Source organism: Mytilus edulis, chromosome 4 (assembly GCF_963676685.1).
Source record: "Mytilus edulis chromosome 4, xbMytEdul2.2, whole genome shotgun sequence".
In the NCBI taxonomy this organism is placed as follows: Eukaryota; Metazoa; Mollusca; class Bivalvia; order Mytilida; family Mytilidae; genus Mytilus; species Mytilus edulis.
In genome coordinates, this window is record NC_092347.1 from 5,186,707 (window position 1) to 5,203,774 (window position 17,068).

General features: G+C 32.7%; 1 protein-coding gene and 1 long non-coding RNA gene across 5 annotated transcripts in view; both read right to left on the reverse strand.

Moving 5' to 3' along the window:
- LOC139518784 (uncharacterized) overlaps positions 1-17,068 on the reverse strand; it is a 310,064-nt gene that overhangs the window by 288,243 nt on the left and 4,753 nt on the right. The gene's annotated exons all lie outside the window — the stretch shown is intronic.
- On the reverse strand, positions 93-7,797 carry LOC139518795 (uncharacterized). The gene is made up of 3 exons (XR_011663456.1): positions 7,620-7,797; positions 1,734-1,826; positions 93-710 (listed from the first exon to the last, which is right to left on the reverse strand). It is a non-coding gene; the product is annotated as an uncharacterized lncRNA (long non-coding RNA).

Sequence of the window (17,068 nt, forward strand, 5' to 3'; positions counted from 1 at the left end):
CTAAATTATTGATACAAAAGATAATTAAAACTTTAATACTGTAATACAAATTTTCATGGTGAGTATTAAACATACAAAAACAAAAGGCTGACTGTTTAGCATGTTTCAGACAATACAATAATAAGCAAAATGCTATGAATATCATACCATTTGTGATGTTATTAATATTGTGCTCATATTTGCATATTAAATAAAATAAACACTTTTCATGTCAAATTAACTTGTCTTCTGTTTCAGCTGCTGTGTATTCGACCCCCTACATAACAGTTCAGTGCATAAATAATTCAATCCACAAGACATCTTCCTTCAATTGGTTGAATAAATTTTGGCAACGTATGTTCTTCAAACATCTTCTTTGTATATTTGATATGATGGAGCCATGTACATGAATTGATAAAGCAGGTGTTTATTTCGACAACAAACATGACAAAGATACTATTTTTTTTCTTAATTTCTCCATAATCCATCAGTTAATATGAATGTAGGTTGTTACATTTTACACAATTGTGTTCTTTGATAGTACTCCATTTTGTTTATAGCAATTTTGTAGGATTTTTTCTATTTCTTTTTCCAGAAAAACACACAGTTGAGTTCATTTCACATTAATAATCCAATTAGCACATTATGTAGAAAAGTATTAACAATTAAGTTTCCTCTTCAGTATAGACCTGCAGGACCTGTTGATGATCATAAAAACCAAGATATCTGACCTATAAATACACAAAATAAAAAAAAAATGTTATAAATGGAGAAAAAAACAGCAATATAAATAAGCTTATTTTATCATGTTTTAATGAACATTTTGAGAAACTTTCATTTGATATTCTTACTTGTCATGCTTATGAGTTCTCTTATTTCAGTGCTTTGTGTCCAAGATTTAATATTCGTTGTTTAGTGCCTTGCAGTGATATTTAAAGTTGAGCCACTTGCAATAGTTGTTATAGAATGTTCATATGTTGTGTTAATATTTGAACCACTGTCCTATATTATGGTCAGGTTGAGTGCTCACAGACATGAGGCCTAAATTAATATATTGTTTGTTTCCCTAATCCCTATTCTGACAAGCCAGGTGTGGGTAGGTAGGTAGGTAAATAATTTTATTTTTCCCAAAAGCCTGAATATTATCGGATGATCCGGCAAGCCCGAAAATCAGAAATGAATAAAATAATATTTGGCTTAATTTTGACAATAAAATTTTATGAGTAGGGCCATTTTTGCAGGGTCGGTCAGGATTGAAGAAACAAACAATATTTTATATTAGGCATGATTTTTTTTTATTAATTGTTATTGACTTTGAACATGTTGAACTACATTGGATTGTTTAAATCTTTATATGTTGAGATCTTTAATGGATGACCTATAAAGGAAGTGTTTTCTCATTATTGAAGGCAGGCCCATGATTGGCCTTTAATTTCTTGCATCCGCTTCGTTGAACTCTGGTGGATAAGTCACTCATTTACCATACCACATTTTCTTATTTTTATATGAGTCATCATTCAAAGGCAATTTCTTTTATTACTGTAATTCAGAAATTATCGAAACTTTTTAGTAATGCGAATAATGTGACTGGGTGAGTATCGCAAAAATAAGAAATCATATTTTGATAACAGAAACATATATATATATATATATCATGTAACTATATAGATCTTTATGCAGATTTTTTTTGTAATCACAATAAGTTGTCCCTTCCCTGAAAAATCTGAATTTACAGTATATAGAAGTGGTCTTACCATTTAGGCCTTGTTGTATTCTGTTTATCTTGTTTTGCGCTCATTTCTATTGTAACTGTTTATATTTTTCATCATTTTTCTATATTTCTTGTCCTATAAAACATAAAAAGGGTAAAAACTATTATAAAACATCAGTTTGTGTTTTTCTTTATATTCAGTTATATTTAAAAAGAATGGAATATTTGTGCTATTTCATTTCACAAACTTTTTGCCAGTCATGACTTTCAAAGACTTTCACCCTGATCAATAGTTTAAAAAACAAACATTCCCATACTTTTTCTTTGTGTTCGTACTAATTTTTCATTTGACAACAAAGACATGATTCAACTATTCTTCTAAAATTTGTTTCGCTTGACTACGTTAAACTCTGAAATATTGTTAACAGTATAATCTGTATGTGTCTCACTTGTCAAAATTTCAAATTAATATATAAATCAGATAAAAAAGCTATGCATGGCTCAGCTTGATACAAACGTACAGGTTGAACCCAGAACAGTTGGGGCAAGTATGGACACAACATTCAAGCTCAATACAACTCTGAATTTTAAATTTGGATTGTGATTCAATAGTTGATGCAGCATAGGTTTCTGACACAGAATGAATGCGGTCCAAGTACTTAAATATTTTAAATTGACAATTAACCTCTAAAATGGTCCAATATTTAAAATCTCAATACATGGTTAGATGCAGCATATCAACATGATCAAAGAACCCCAATAATTCATTTTTTGGTGAAATCAATTAAAGTTAAATTTTGGACCTTTTAGAACTCAATGTGGACCAATTTGATAATGGGTCAAAATATCAAAAATCTTGATGAATGGTTAGATTCAGCATATCAAAGAGCCCCATATAATCAATTTTTGTTGAAATCAAACAAAGTAAAATTTTGGACCCCGATTTGGATCAACTTGAATTTGGGCTCATAATAAAAAAATCTAAGTAAATATTCAGATTCAGCATATTAATCTGAACACCAAGGATTTAAATATTGTTAAAATCAAAATAAGTTTAATTTTGGACCCTTTGGACCTTAAGGTAGACCAATTTAAACAGGACCAAAAAACTAGGAATCTAAATACACAGTTAGATTTGGCATATCAAAGAACTCCAATAATTCAATTTTCTATAAAATCAAACAAAGTTTAATATTGGCCCCTATTGGCCCCTAATTCATGTAATTCCTAAACTCTGGTCACAAACCTTGTGTTTGAATTTCATAGATTTCTATTACTTGTACTAAAGTTATTAAGGCCACACCAATTTGATTCCTTGTTCGACGGACCCGCCCGCACCTATTTTTTTCAAAACAGAATTTTTTAATTTTTTTTATATTCCCGCTTCCCGCATCCGGAAATGTAATCATGTCTATTTCCCGCACGAATATAGTTCCCTTTAATTATAGTGTATTTTTTCTTTATTTTTTTTCTTTCCCTTTCTTATTTATTTCTTAGCTTTTCTGGGGTGGAAATGAAAGAAGAGAGCTGAAATAAACTTTTGGATGTTTTATTTTAACTGATTTTAATAAGGAAAGAGTGATTAGGCCAGGTGCAAAAAGGTAATATTTACACTTTCGGAACATCTCTTGACTTGCCTATAGGGGTATGGATGTGTATTGGCCAAATTTGTATGATGTAAACATGCAATTTTTCTGAAAATTGCATATATTTTTGGACTTGTACTGTACATTACACACACAAAAAATTAGACAAAAAGATAGTCAATTTTTTTTTAATGCGACAAAACGTTATAAAGAAATGATAGAGAATTTAATTGTGGTCTCGGGCCATGTTCGTTGTTAGAATAAAGTACAAAGAACTTCTGAAGGATTTGCCTTCAACTGCAATTATATTGTATGCTGGCAAAACAAAACTATCTATAGCCGCTGCATGTTTATGCACCTGTCCTGATTGATTCAGGGGCCTGTCGTTCAGCAGTTATCGTTTGTTGATGTTGTTCATTGGTATTTCCCCGTTTGGATATATAAATTAGATCGTTGGTTTTCCTGTTCGAATTGTGTACGCTAATAATTTTGGGATCCTTTATAGCTTGCTGTTTGGTCTGTATCAAAGCCCTGTGTAAAAGGCCGTACTTTGACATGTGTTTGTTATTGTCACTGTGCTTAAACGGCTGTGGGTAACTTAAGTTACCCACAGCCCAAGATGGAGCCGCCTTGCGTCGGTTAGATACTTTTCTCCTATAGAATAACAATACCACGAATGCATCAATTAAACAACTGAATTTAAAAGTTGTATTAATCGTTTAGGGAAACCCCTAAACTGGAAAGGTGATTAAATTCTACAAAATAAACGATCACAGCACGATTTTAAAAAACACTTAGGCTGTCCGTAACTTCAAAACAACTTGTCCGTAACTTTTTTCATCATACCAATAGAGATGTCCGTAACTTTCAAAGAATCGACATACGCGGATGTAATGTTTAAACCGATGATAGAGATTGCATCGAATACATATTCACAAAACGAAGTAGATGTCTAGTATAATATAATTCATTGTATCGATGGAAGACAAAATTGGGAAAAATATGAAAAAAATCACGATACATCCGCAAAACTCGGGTTTCATTTTGTAAAACGTCGGGGTACCCAAATCGCCTAGTTCGGAGGGTTGTTTCCGATCATAGCAGATAAACTGTTGAAACATCATTGTTCGTTTTTATTTTTGAACAAGTAGACTACACAAGTATTTTTTACACATACATGTAGCATGTATACACTTACTGATTTTCTGCCAGCAACGACAAGGGTAGCGTGAATCCGGGATTTTGGAGGGGAACCCAAATTGCCCAGGCATGCAGTGGATAGACTATACGAGACTTAAGTGCACAAACTTTTTCCGTCTTTTTGAAAAAGCCAAAAACACTTTTCTCTCATCCCCACAAAAACAAATCCCATCAGCATTGACAGTAAAATAAAAGGGGTGTCAATCTGGACACACTGGGACGTTGAGCACGGTGATATTGCGGCACCCTGGCCAAGATTTACAGTAAACGGGAAAACTTTAAAAAAGGACATTTTGTATAAATGAATAAACCTAGTTTTAAAGCTAGCTGCATATTTCATTTGTATGCAAGTTGCATTAAATCTCATTAAACTGAATAAAACTAAAAGATACAATAGGTAAAAGTCAGTGACAATAAAAGGAAAAGAGCAGTCAACATAGTGTAACAATTCGACATAGTTTATAAAAATATAAATAACTACGTAGGACAACAGGATAATTTAATAGTCTAACAACCCCTGATAACATACAAAGAGAGAAAAAAAAAACATACTAGGAAACATATTCAAAAAATCATAACACTATAACTAACTGGTGGGATGTATAAATACCGAGCCGCGCCAAAGAGTATTCATCAAAATAACACTATAACTAACTGGTGGGGTGTATAAATACCGAGCCGCATCAAAGAGTATTCATCAAAATACACATAGAAAGAAACAGAGGTGAAGGTAAACCGCAAACATATAATTAAACTCAAAACATTAAAGAGCCACGGTATGGAAAAGCCTTGGTCTGACAAGCGAAAAACGTCGATAAGACGCACATCAGTAAATAAAAGTTCAAACCATAACCAGGATGGAGTACCACAAACCCCACATAAAACTTCTGTGGTGTAAGTATGATGCGTTAATAAAATCACATTTGGTGGGGAATGAGTAGTATAAACGGCCGCGAAGGTTACAAATATGATGTTAATTGTCTTCTAATTGTTGAAATTATAATTCTTAAAATTTTAAATCAAAAGTTACCCACATCTAAAAATAAAGTTACGGACAGCCTGCTTAGTTTCGATAAAAAAGTTACGGACATCTTATGCATTTTTTAAAGTTGACCTTGCGCTTTAGTGAACTCTATATTAACAAATTTATGGTAATTGTTAGTCATTTATTTATTCAATAATCCTATAAATATTTACATTCTGCATGAAAAACGTCGCAAAAGGTACATTTTGTATGAATTAAATATCAACGAGTTTAAAGTCCGCCATCTTGGGCTGTGGGTAACTTAAGTTACCCACAGCCGTTTAAGCACAGTGATTGTCAGATTGAGAACAACCCTCCCTCAGACAAGGGGTCATTTTACTGATGTAGAAAAGAAAACAGAAATACCAAGGATTTGTATAGTTCTTCTATACAAAACCTTTGAAAACTTTAAATTTGGCAAAAAAAGAGGAGAGTTACATCATATTTTAAACAACTTTTTCTAAAAGAGGGGTCCACTTATTTTGAATAATATTAAACTGTTAAAGTAAATGTGTTAATTTAACATGGTTATAGTCCAGGAATATTACAAAATTCTTTGACATGTTTTGACCATTTAATACTAGATAGATATATAGTTCTTTTAGAAAATATGAGCCCTTTTGTACAAACAAATATATTATAACTTATATTGATCCCTCATAAAACATGTAAAAGGGATATTTATAACATTAAGGGGTTGCCCCCAAACTGATTATGACTTGGATTGAGAATTGTCTCATTGTCAGTCACACATACATAAACCAGATTAAATTATTTCTTGGTGAACAGGGAAAAAATACTTCAGAAATTAAAGAAATGTCAAAGTACAAGTTATAAATCAAGTTTTATTATTGTCAAAACCTACTATTTTATGTTTACAAAAAAAAAAAATATAATCGCTCGCCTTTACTTTTCAAGCTTCGCCTCAAAAATTTGCAAATGAAATATTTTTTTATTAAAATTTTCAAATCGCTCGCTCGCCCCAAATTTTGGAGTCCAAAAATCCGTAGAACAAGAAATTAATTTGGTGTGGCCTAAGCGAAAACTAAATGTCCTGGGACAACGACGACTACATGATAAAATTGAGAATGGAAAAAGGGAATGTGTCAAAGAGACAACAACCTGACCATAGATTTGAGGGTTGGAATCCTTTTCTTTTACCGAGCAATGCATTTGAATGGGAGATATAGTTGGAACCCCTCTTTGCTCTTGGTTGGGACCCCCCTTTTAAAATGGCTGGATCCGCCCCTGAGAAGCATTATAGAAAAATCTATAAGCTTTAACTCAAAATAAGGATCATTTTATTTTTAAAGGGCAGGCACAGATCCAGAGGGGGGTTCAAGGGATTGGAACCCCCCTTTTTTTGGATAATCAATGCATTTGAATAGGGACATGTAATTGGACCCCCCCCCCCCCCTTTTCCCCTTTTGTCCTGGGTTAGAATCCCACCCCCACCCCTTTTTAAAATGACTGGATCCGCCCCTTAAGGGTCTATAATTAAGTTTGACAACATCAGACGACATACTACTTTATCAAAAAAAAAATGCCACATTTCATCCAATTTAATTTCATCCCTTACTTGCTACATGTATTTCATCCATAATATTTAAAGAAATAAATTTGGGAGGAGTATGATTTTAATTTATGTTTAACATGTTTAAAGCTAACAATTTCAACTACATACATGTATCAAGATTTGATCCTACATTATTTAAATATTGAAAAAAATTGCTTTTTAAATTTGGATCTATATATAATTGTGAATGTCACATGGATGTATTTTAATGTAAAGCATCTGAAAAATCATTAGCCGTCTCATATTTATTTCAGTTCTTCAAAAGGCAAATTTATATGAGCTTATGCTGAAAATAGAGATTTCTTATTAAGGAGAAATCCCTGCCCCCCTTTTTGTGTGAAAAATTTTGTTGATTATATAGGGAATCACAGAAACATGACTGAGGCAAGCATCCCCCATCTGAACCCCCCCCCCCCCCCCATGAATATGTTTTTTTAGCTTGTGTAGGTGTAAGTCAGTAAGGAGGCAACCATTTGATTTGTAGGCCGGGTGAAAAATGTGATTAATCTTGCTTTGTAAACTTGTGCTATAAATAAAAATTACCAATCCATTAAAAAATCCGTGAGCCCAATCTCATCCAGTGAAATAGATTATAGTCTGTTTTCGAAGTTATATGGAAGTAAGTTAGTAGTCCAGATAATTATGACGCATTGCAAGGCATTTTTTCTAAGGAGAAGTGTAGAATGGGGGAATGGAACCAATAAATTGATCGGATCCGAAATGTTCTTCCCAGTAAAGAGGAGCACCTATTATTTTGTAGGTAATTATTATTAGTGTCGGTGGTCTCACAAGTAAATCAGAGTGAATATTGCATGCACATTAAAATTAGCAGAGAAGAGACAATTATCAACTTGTGTATTATTCATTTTCTCGCAGTTATTTACGGTAAATCAGCTATATAGACATAGGAAGATGTGGTGTATGTATATATATATATCCTGAGACTACTATAACACATGTGTTATAGTAGTCTCAGATATATCCGAAAACAGGTGTTTGGTTCTAGTACTATAGTGGCTATAGTATATGACTTTTAAATAACAATTATCAATTATATCTGTATTCTGTGGCGGGTCGAATGGGATGGAATCCGGGGTTGGCCTCCCCTAGCATTTTGTGAGCAATCATTGCATAAATGATAATCTCGGGAATCCTCTCAAGTTCCTATATACAAGGTGATAGGACGTTCCGTTGGAATAGGTTACCTGTGCATCAGGAAAAGTTTTAAGGCATAGCGTGAAAAGGTAACCTATTCCAACGGAACCGAACGTCCTATCACCTTGTATATAGGAACCTTAAAAATATGTGAATAGGTCGGGAAAAACTCTCTTTTGACACTTAGGTATTGCACTGTTGCATTACACACCAATCAAAACGCAAACAATATGGGAAAAGATAACTTTTTTACCTACACAATATATGAATAAGGTATACACTTTTGAAATCTAAATTATATGAAAAGGGTGGGGTAACCGTAGAAAACCAGCGGCAACGACACCCCTTATTTAATGGAGACATGTAGATCCGCCCATGATTTTACATGTAAATCAAGCCCCGGGTATTTGTTGGCATAACGGTAACCACGAAAGGGGGGGGGGGGGGGGGGGGGGGCTAATTAAAACACGAGGAATTATAAATATACAATTCAACAGGGGTAGAGTGCATCGAGGAATGGGAATTAAAATTGTCTCTTCACGATGATCGAAAAAAGTATCTTGCACGTTATTTTCATCATCTTGTCTGAAACACTCTGAATAATGAGCTTCAAGGCGAAAACAAGGCATGTGAAATACTAATAACATACACTTCTTTTTTTATACGTTGCATGGACAAACCCAAATCCCTCAACAAAAATTGCTTGATTCATGTCATATCAAATAAATTACAGCGCGGAAAGGTAACTTTAATTTAATATCAAAACTAAATTTTTGTTATATTTTTCAATAAATTTATAAATCTTAATTAGGCATGCGTTGCGTGAGTTCCATTTCATGAGACCTACACAGATTTCTATAAAACAAATCAAAAAATTATAAATACAGTTTTTCAATTCTTTCCGGCATAGATAAAAAAAAATATGTATATAATCTATATATACGATTTGGTTGAATTATTTCACTTCATTTTAATGATAAATCCTTTAGTTCTTAAATTTTTAATTAAAATGAATTTATCATTTTGATATCTAACGATAAACTTTTTAAATTGAAGTGACATGGTCAGTAACCTAATTAGTTGCATGGCTGATTACCATCTTACAGGTGACCCAGTATTTTTCCATATGACAGTAGCGTGTACCCTCGGGGTTATATCGGGGTGTGTATAACTTATTTTCTGGGGAACATCCTGTCCACGTGTAGTACTTAGCATATATTGCAACAGATGACATTAAACAAATTTTCTTTGTAGCATCGGAGGCAATTTCATGTTCGACCACACAAAATATTTCACAAAAAAGATATGATAAAATCAAAAGAAAAAGATAAAGAAATATTAACAAATAAAGGTGGAATTGAGTAAACGGGGATTCGTGTTTTTATGAGCTTATTTTCAGTGGACAACAACAAATGGAAGTTTTTAACGACCTTGTGTGACCTATAGTTGTTAATGTTTGTGTCATTTTGGTCTTTTGTGGATAGTTGTCTCATTGGCAATCATACCACATCTTTTTGACTGGCTATATACATGATATAATATATATAGCATGCACTTACACGGTCGGTCCAGTGGACATATTTCATACTAGATAACTTATACAGTAATTCTGTTTATATATATGAAAATTATTGTCCGATCTGATACACGTACCTATAATGTACAGAATTTTGAACAGCTTCAAATATATGGGGTCCGTAGAAACACCGCAAAGGACCTCCTTAGTGCACTAAGAACAAAAATGTGCACTAAGGACCTACTCCTTTCATAATTTTAAATTATATTTTTTCTAATGTTTTCTCGACACGTGCCTCAAAAAGTTGATTGTCACCTTTAGTATAATCGATAGCAATTCATGTTCGCTCAACCTTGGCCCGTGAATAATCAACTAGTATACTGATTAAACATGTATATGGTATTTCACATTGTTCTCTATTTTTTTTTCATTTGTTTGTTTTTGCCGTATTTATTCTGTCTGCTATATTTTTTTACTTCTAAATTAATAGCGTATTTTCAACTCTTTTCAGTTTGGGATTTTTTCATCCTTTTAATTTTAAAAAGACAAATAATTGTGAACACTTCACGGAAAAGTGAGGATTGATATTTGGTTGCTTAACGTCCAGTTGCCAATACTTCATTCATTTTTCTAATGTTAAGAACTATGCCATTTATCAATATTTCGATTTGAGCGTTACTGATGAGTCTTGTGTAGACGAAACGCGCGTCTGGCGTACTAAATTATAATCCTGGTACTTTTGATAACTATCACAGCAATGTTTTTAAACATGTTTAGGAAAGGAACATATTTCTGATTCGATGTTTATATACAAATGCATTACAAGTATAAATATGTATAGGTTGATGTTTAGTCCCTTCGATGTTTTAGACTGTAAATAAATTATGACCAATTTATTTCTGACATCTTCTTCATTTTTAACTTTTGTGGATAGGTGTTTCATTGACAGCCGTACCACATCTCCTTTCGCTTATTTTTGTTGTATATATTTTTTAATTCACTTTCCTTGTCTTTCAAAATATAAAGTAAGTAAGTAAGTAAGTAAATTGTTTATTATAGTGACATGTGTAAATCAGCATAAATTTGTACAAAATATAATTACATATATAATACACCCGGCCAATGGACCAATAAGTCACCTTTTACTGTTAGTTCAATATAAATGTGTTCTAATATCACGTGTCAATTGCCAATTTAAATTTAAATACAGATAATTATAGATTAAGAATTAACGATTGTAAAAGTTCATATATTATTCAACTAATGTTTGTGAAAAAGTTTAAGAATGTTAACTAGAGTAAACTGTTTGTTTTCTACGGAAAAGTGACGCTGCTAAGTATTTAGCTATTTTCCTTGGATGGTTCACCATTAGAAATGTTAATTTTCCCTGCTCATCTAGTTGCGTAAAGTCAGGCACCATTAATATCTCGCTAAAAACAGTTTGTCTGATATCATTATAAAATGTGCAGTTTATAAGAAAATGTAGCTCACTTTCAACATTTTGAGAATTACAAAATCGGCATAGTCTGTTTTCTACTGGTTCCCCAATATATCCTACCAGTCTCAATTCTGATCGGTAATAATCCGCATCTAAACTGGGCTAGCACAGATCGCTCGTGTTTCGTAAGATTTAGTTTTACATAGTGCTCTAGTTCGAAGTTTGTTTTAAAGTTTAAGTAAGATCGTAGCTTTGGTTTATTTATCAAGGACTCTCTCCATATATCACTGTAATAAGTTCGTACAATTTGTTCAAAAGATTTTAAATCACCATTGTTCTACTTTCGTAATAATGTAACATATTAAGTTTAGTGAAAATATCTTTAGTGTCACTACACCAATTGTTTGTGCAACGATCATAATCCATATTGAACACCACTTTCGTTAATCGGTCGTCTTCAAACGATAAAAGCCTATTCCAGTATCGAATAATGTTCACCCAATGCCGAAACTGACTTGGTATCCATCCAGTATCCCCATACAGTGCTAGAATTGGTGCAAATCTGTGAACGCCTAAGTAATATCGAATTGCTCTGTTCTGTACGTTGTCTATTGATTGGAACTTCCTATATATTTATTCCATTATTTTTATTTGATGCCGAAAATAAGAATACGAAGTTAAGGTTTATGTACCCTTCTGTAGCCATTTTTGTACGAAGTTTTCAAACCTCAATTGTATCAAAACTAAAGATATAATAAATAATAGAGATAGGCCATTTAGTACACGTTCCAAGGGGAAACTTGATGTAAAGCATTATTTTTTACTGTTTCATTGCATTTGATAGAAAAAGAGGACTTTGTGGCAAATAAATCAAGATTTTTATAGAAAATCCACAGCCTTTAATACAGAGATTTTTGTTATAAAATTTGAAACATAAATTACTCATTTGATTTTCTATGATGTGCTAGTGTTTATTTTTTACAAAAAGTTCTAAGTAACCTGTAAATTCCAAAACACCTCGTGCGGAGTCACTAAAGTCGAGCGCACCCTAACAGGTGTACTTGATTTTGGCCATATTTATACTTGTCTTAACCAATAACTACATTTATAAACTTGTTTTAAGGGAAATCAATGCTAGCACTGCATGCAATAATCCTATATCTATCAGTCATCAAATTGCCAAATATGAGAGTACAAGGATAAAGGCTCGTGGATTTTCTATAAAAATCTTGATTTATTTGCCACAAAGTCCTCTTTTTCTATTAAATGCAATGGAACAGTAAAAAATAATGCTTTGCATCAAGTTTCCCCTTGGAATATGTACAAAATGGCCTATCTCTATTATTCATTATATCTGTAGTTTTGATAACAATTGAAGTTTGAAAAGTTCGTACAAAAATGGCTACAGAAGGGTACATAAACCTTAAATGCTATAAATAAGCGAAGTAAAACAACCGTTAATAATTATGTATATGAGCATTATATCTATTTATAAAATATTTTAAATACAAGCAGACATACCATTTGTGACACCAATTTCATTTATTTCCAAATCTTAAAATCATACATTTCCGTTCTTTAGCGTTTCTTAATAATGGCAGAACGGGCTTAAGAGTCATATGATTAAGTTAACTAAATAATTTAGTTTTCCCACATCATTAGCGGATTTAGGGGGTTAAAGCGAGCCCCCCCCCCCCCCCACCCCCGGTTGAAAATCTTAAAATATTTTTTGTATTAACCATTTCTTGTTTTAATGTTATCTTTACTATAATTTGAATATCTAGCATTGAATAGGGTGACACGTTGTCGCTACACTTCTTTAAATATACACAAGTCATAATAACATTGGCCAGAGGGTGACTTGATAATTAGAGGACCAAAGGATTTAATTAAGACAATCCAAGGCTGCTATCTCTATATTTTATTATATATATCTTTATTAGCCTCCCTTAGAGTGATACAACAATTGCAAAACGGGTAGATACGATCTGTAATCAAATAATTAACCTTATAAAATTAATACTTAAAATTTTATTTAGAGTAACCATATGCCGGATGAACAAAAAGTGTGCCATTTATTGAAAAACATATGGTTTGGTATAACATGAAAACTTCTCTAGTGTTCTAAACATTTCTCACATAACCCCTCCCCCAAACCCCCACTTCAAGCTCTGGATCCGCGCCTGCCCATAGTGCTTATTACATTATAAAATAAAATGGTATTCATCTTCAATTGTTGAAATAAAGATGAATTGTTAAAAAAAAAAGCATTGACACCAGTTTAAAGTTATCGTTCATAGAAGACAGTTATGATTTATTCTATAATTCTCTTTTTAAAACGTAATATAATTTTACCTCTTGGAGTTTTTCTATATGTTACTTCTGTAATCAGATTTTGAAGAACCCCATGGACACCACATACTCTCAAATGTCTTTCAATGAATAATGATAGTATGTAAACTCTTGTGTTGTTAGTAAGGAAATGAAATATCAAAAGCATTTGTTTCTCAATTTTTATCTCAAAATAGGGTTCTTTAAATAAAAAAAAGCTTGCATAGCAATTTCCTTAAAAACTAAATATATATAACAAAGGCAAAGTTTTAAAACACAAAATTTATTTTTTATTTTTCTTTCATAAACTTGAATTTATACCACGCTAAAACGTTAGGTTAACAACCATTGATTAATCAATAAGTAACGATCAAAAGACAATTGTTTATTGGATTAGGTTGATTGAACATGATGATTCGGGAATCTGCAATAAAACCGTTGGTCACGTGGCGAGTGGCAGGCGTTGATTAAAAAGTCATTAACTTCAAAATTACAAAATCTATTGATACCTAACTTTATAGATTTGAGGTATTTAATCATATCCTCTTATATTCATGTTCGCTGTGATCTTAAAACATCGTTTTAGTGTCCTTAATGCAAAAACTTTCTTCTTAGTGCACTAAGAAGTCTTTTGCGGTATTTCTACACACCGAAATATATGGCCTTATTATTGGTAATATACCATATTAGTGTCACTAATGGCTTAACGTGTTACCAAATTAAAAAGAAGAAATAGGCTCAAAACCGCATTTTTAACTTTAGATTTTTTTTCAATCCCAAAATAGAGAAGAGGTCCGGTATACAGACTTATTAAAAAGTCCAGATGAGAAGTTTAACTTGCTTTTCTATTCCCGGCACTTTTAACTTAACCCATGCAAAAAAAAATTCAGTACCTGGTTACAGTTGCGCATTGACAAATTATAATCTTTCGATTAAATGATCTTAAATCTATATGGTCTTTATTTTAAAAGTTATAAAATCTAAATGTAAAGTGATCTAAAATGTTCAATATAAATGAGTATTTTCGCTGTGAAATGAATCTAAGGTCGTCTAAAAGTGTATACATGTGTATTTGACCCGACTACTGACTACATAGTAACCTATTCATTATGTACCTATAAGGGGGGTCTGAGCGGGACTCGGGACTGTCGAGGCGTATTTTTTGTAAACGTGACACATGAAAGTCAAATTATGAGGGAGGGTAGGAGGGGTACTGATCCCGAAATCCCGAGCTTAAAAACACGAAATCCCGAAATCCCGAAATCCCGGGCTTAAAAAACACGAAATCCAGAGGTCCCGAAATTCGAAAAAAGAATTATCGTATCCCGAAAGGGTCAATCCCGAAATCCAGAGCTTAAAAACACCCGATCCCGCAGTCCCGATAAAGGTCCTATCCTCCCTCAAATTATTGTGCCGTGAAAACGCGAAATGAAGTTTAGCGGGACATGGGAAATTACAAAAATAGCAGAATTGTTCACTTACATAGTGTACGCGGGATGGCATCATGTGAGAATCTAAAAAAATAAGTAGTAACTAAGCGGGATCCGTGAACAGAACCCCCAATGAGACCCCCATTAGTTGTGGCTTATTTTGGTCTTTTTAGTTAGTTTCCTTCCCCTACATTACTTGACCGTTTTTGTAAAACAACAGCACTCGAGGTCTGACAGTATTTTACCAAGAAATGCACAAAATATTCAAAAAGAAGGCCTAGAAAATTTAAATATTGGTATGCACACATACTCCCCTATCAGCACAGACAATTATATTTTTGTAAAGGCGCCAAACTCGTTTCTAATATTTATAATAGAACCGAAAAGAAAATGGAAATGGAAATGGGGAATGTATCAAAGAGATAACAACATGACCAAAGAGCAGATAACAGCCATAGGTCCACCGATGGGTCTTCATTGCAATGAGAAAATCCCGCAACCTGAGACTGGGGTGGATCTAGTCATATAAAGGAGGGGTTCCCAACCCAGGACAATTTTTTTTGTGGGGGGGGGGGGGGGGTGGTGTCCAACTACATGTCCCCATTCAAATGCATTGATCGTCCAATAAAGAAAGGGGGGTTCCAACTTCCAACATGTCCAACCTTCAGCCCCCCCCCCCCCCTGGATCCGTGCCTGTGAGGCATGCTTTAGCTTGCCATTAACAAAAATGTATACTAGTTGAGTGATAATGGACGTCATACTTAACTCTTCAATATAAAAAAAAGAAACTAAAATAAAAATCATACAAAGGTCACAAAGGCCATAACTTCTGGCTCCTGAATTAGGAAAAGTGCAAAATGCAGTGAGGATAAAAGCCTTTACTGTAAATTCCTGAAATTACAATTATATAAATCATCTCACATCTTTGTGCATTTCTTGAAATTGGTCATATTAATAAATGCATGCAATATTTTCAGAAAATTTCAATATATAGGCTTTTAAAAGTCAATCTTGTGCATGATTATCAATGATTATACTCGCACAATTAACACATGTGGTTCTCAAAACTCAGAGGTGTCTATGCTATTTATGACAACATTTTAATCAAGTATAAATTTACAAAATATGTTTAGAACTATATGATTTTTAGGTTTTTAAGCATAGATATAGTAGGTCAGGATCTGCGAACTCTCACTGACTGACTGAGCACATGAATTCAACACTAGTTTTTTGGTGATGTTGGTGTTGGTGTTGTTTTGTTTTGTTTTTCTTTTCTGCATCTTATGTTTTGCCTTGGCATTGTCAGTTTCTCTTTCATTGCCTTTGTTTTTTTTGTTATGTTAAATAACAAGTCACAAGAGAGAAAAAACAAAAAAAATATGTGAAAAAATGGCTTAGTTCAGTATATATTAAGGACAGAGATAACAAATAGCTAAATAAGAAAAAAGAAAAAGAAAATTCCTTTTCTATGTACAGTCAATTGTCTGATAATCTAGAAGATAGCCTGATTTGGTCTAATTCTCCTGAATTCTAGCAGGTACTTTATTCCAACTTTTTTAATTCAAACAAACCATGTCTTAGATAGTCTTGGAATTAGAATACATTAATCATTGTTAATCATAAAATTTTCATAATACTTTGGTGAATTATCTATTGATATAATCATGATAATTAAGCTCCTTTTTAATTTTTAGGGATTTTAAATTTTTAATTTAAAGTTAGGGATTTTTCCAGTAAGTATACTATTGAATAATGCTTTGAGCAATTTTCATGAAACTTGGTGAATTATTTTTGTATAACATAAACATGATAATTTTCCTTTTAATTTAAAAAAAAATCTGATTTATGTCATTGTACTATCATGACTTGGAATTAGGATAGTCTCAAGAATGCTTTCACAAATTTTTATGAAACTTTGGTGAATTGTTTTTATATCTTGACAAACTCCCTTTTTATTGTTATGACCCAAAGTGGAGGGGGCATAATGTTTAACACTTGTCAGATCTTTTGTCCGTCTGTCCCAAAGTTGTTTTTTGTTCTCTTACAGTACTTTAGTTTGCCTCAACCAAATTCAATTAAACTTTGTACAAAAGCTTGTTATCACAATTCTCATATCAAGTTT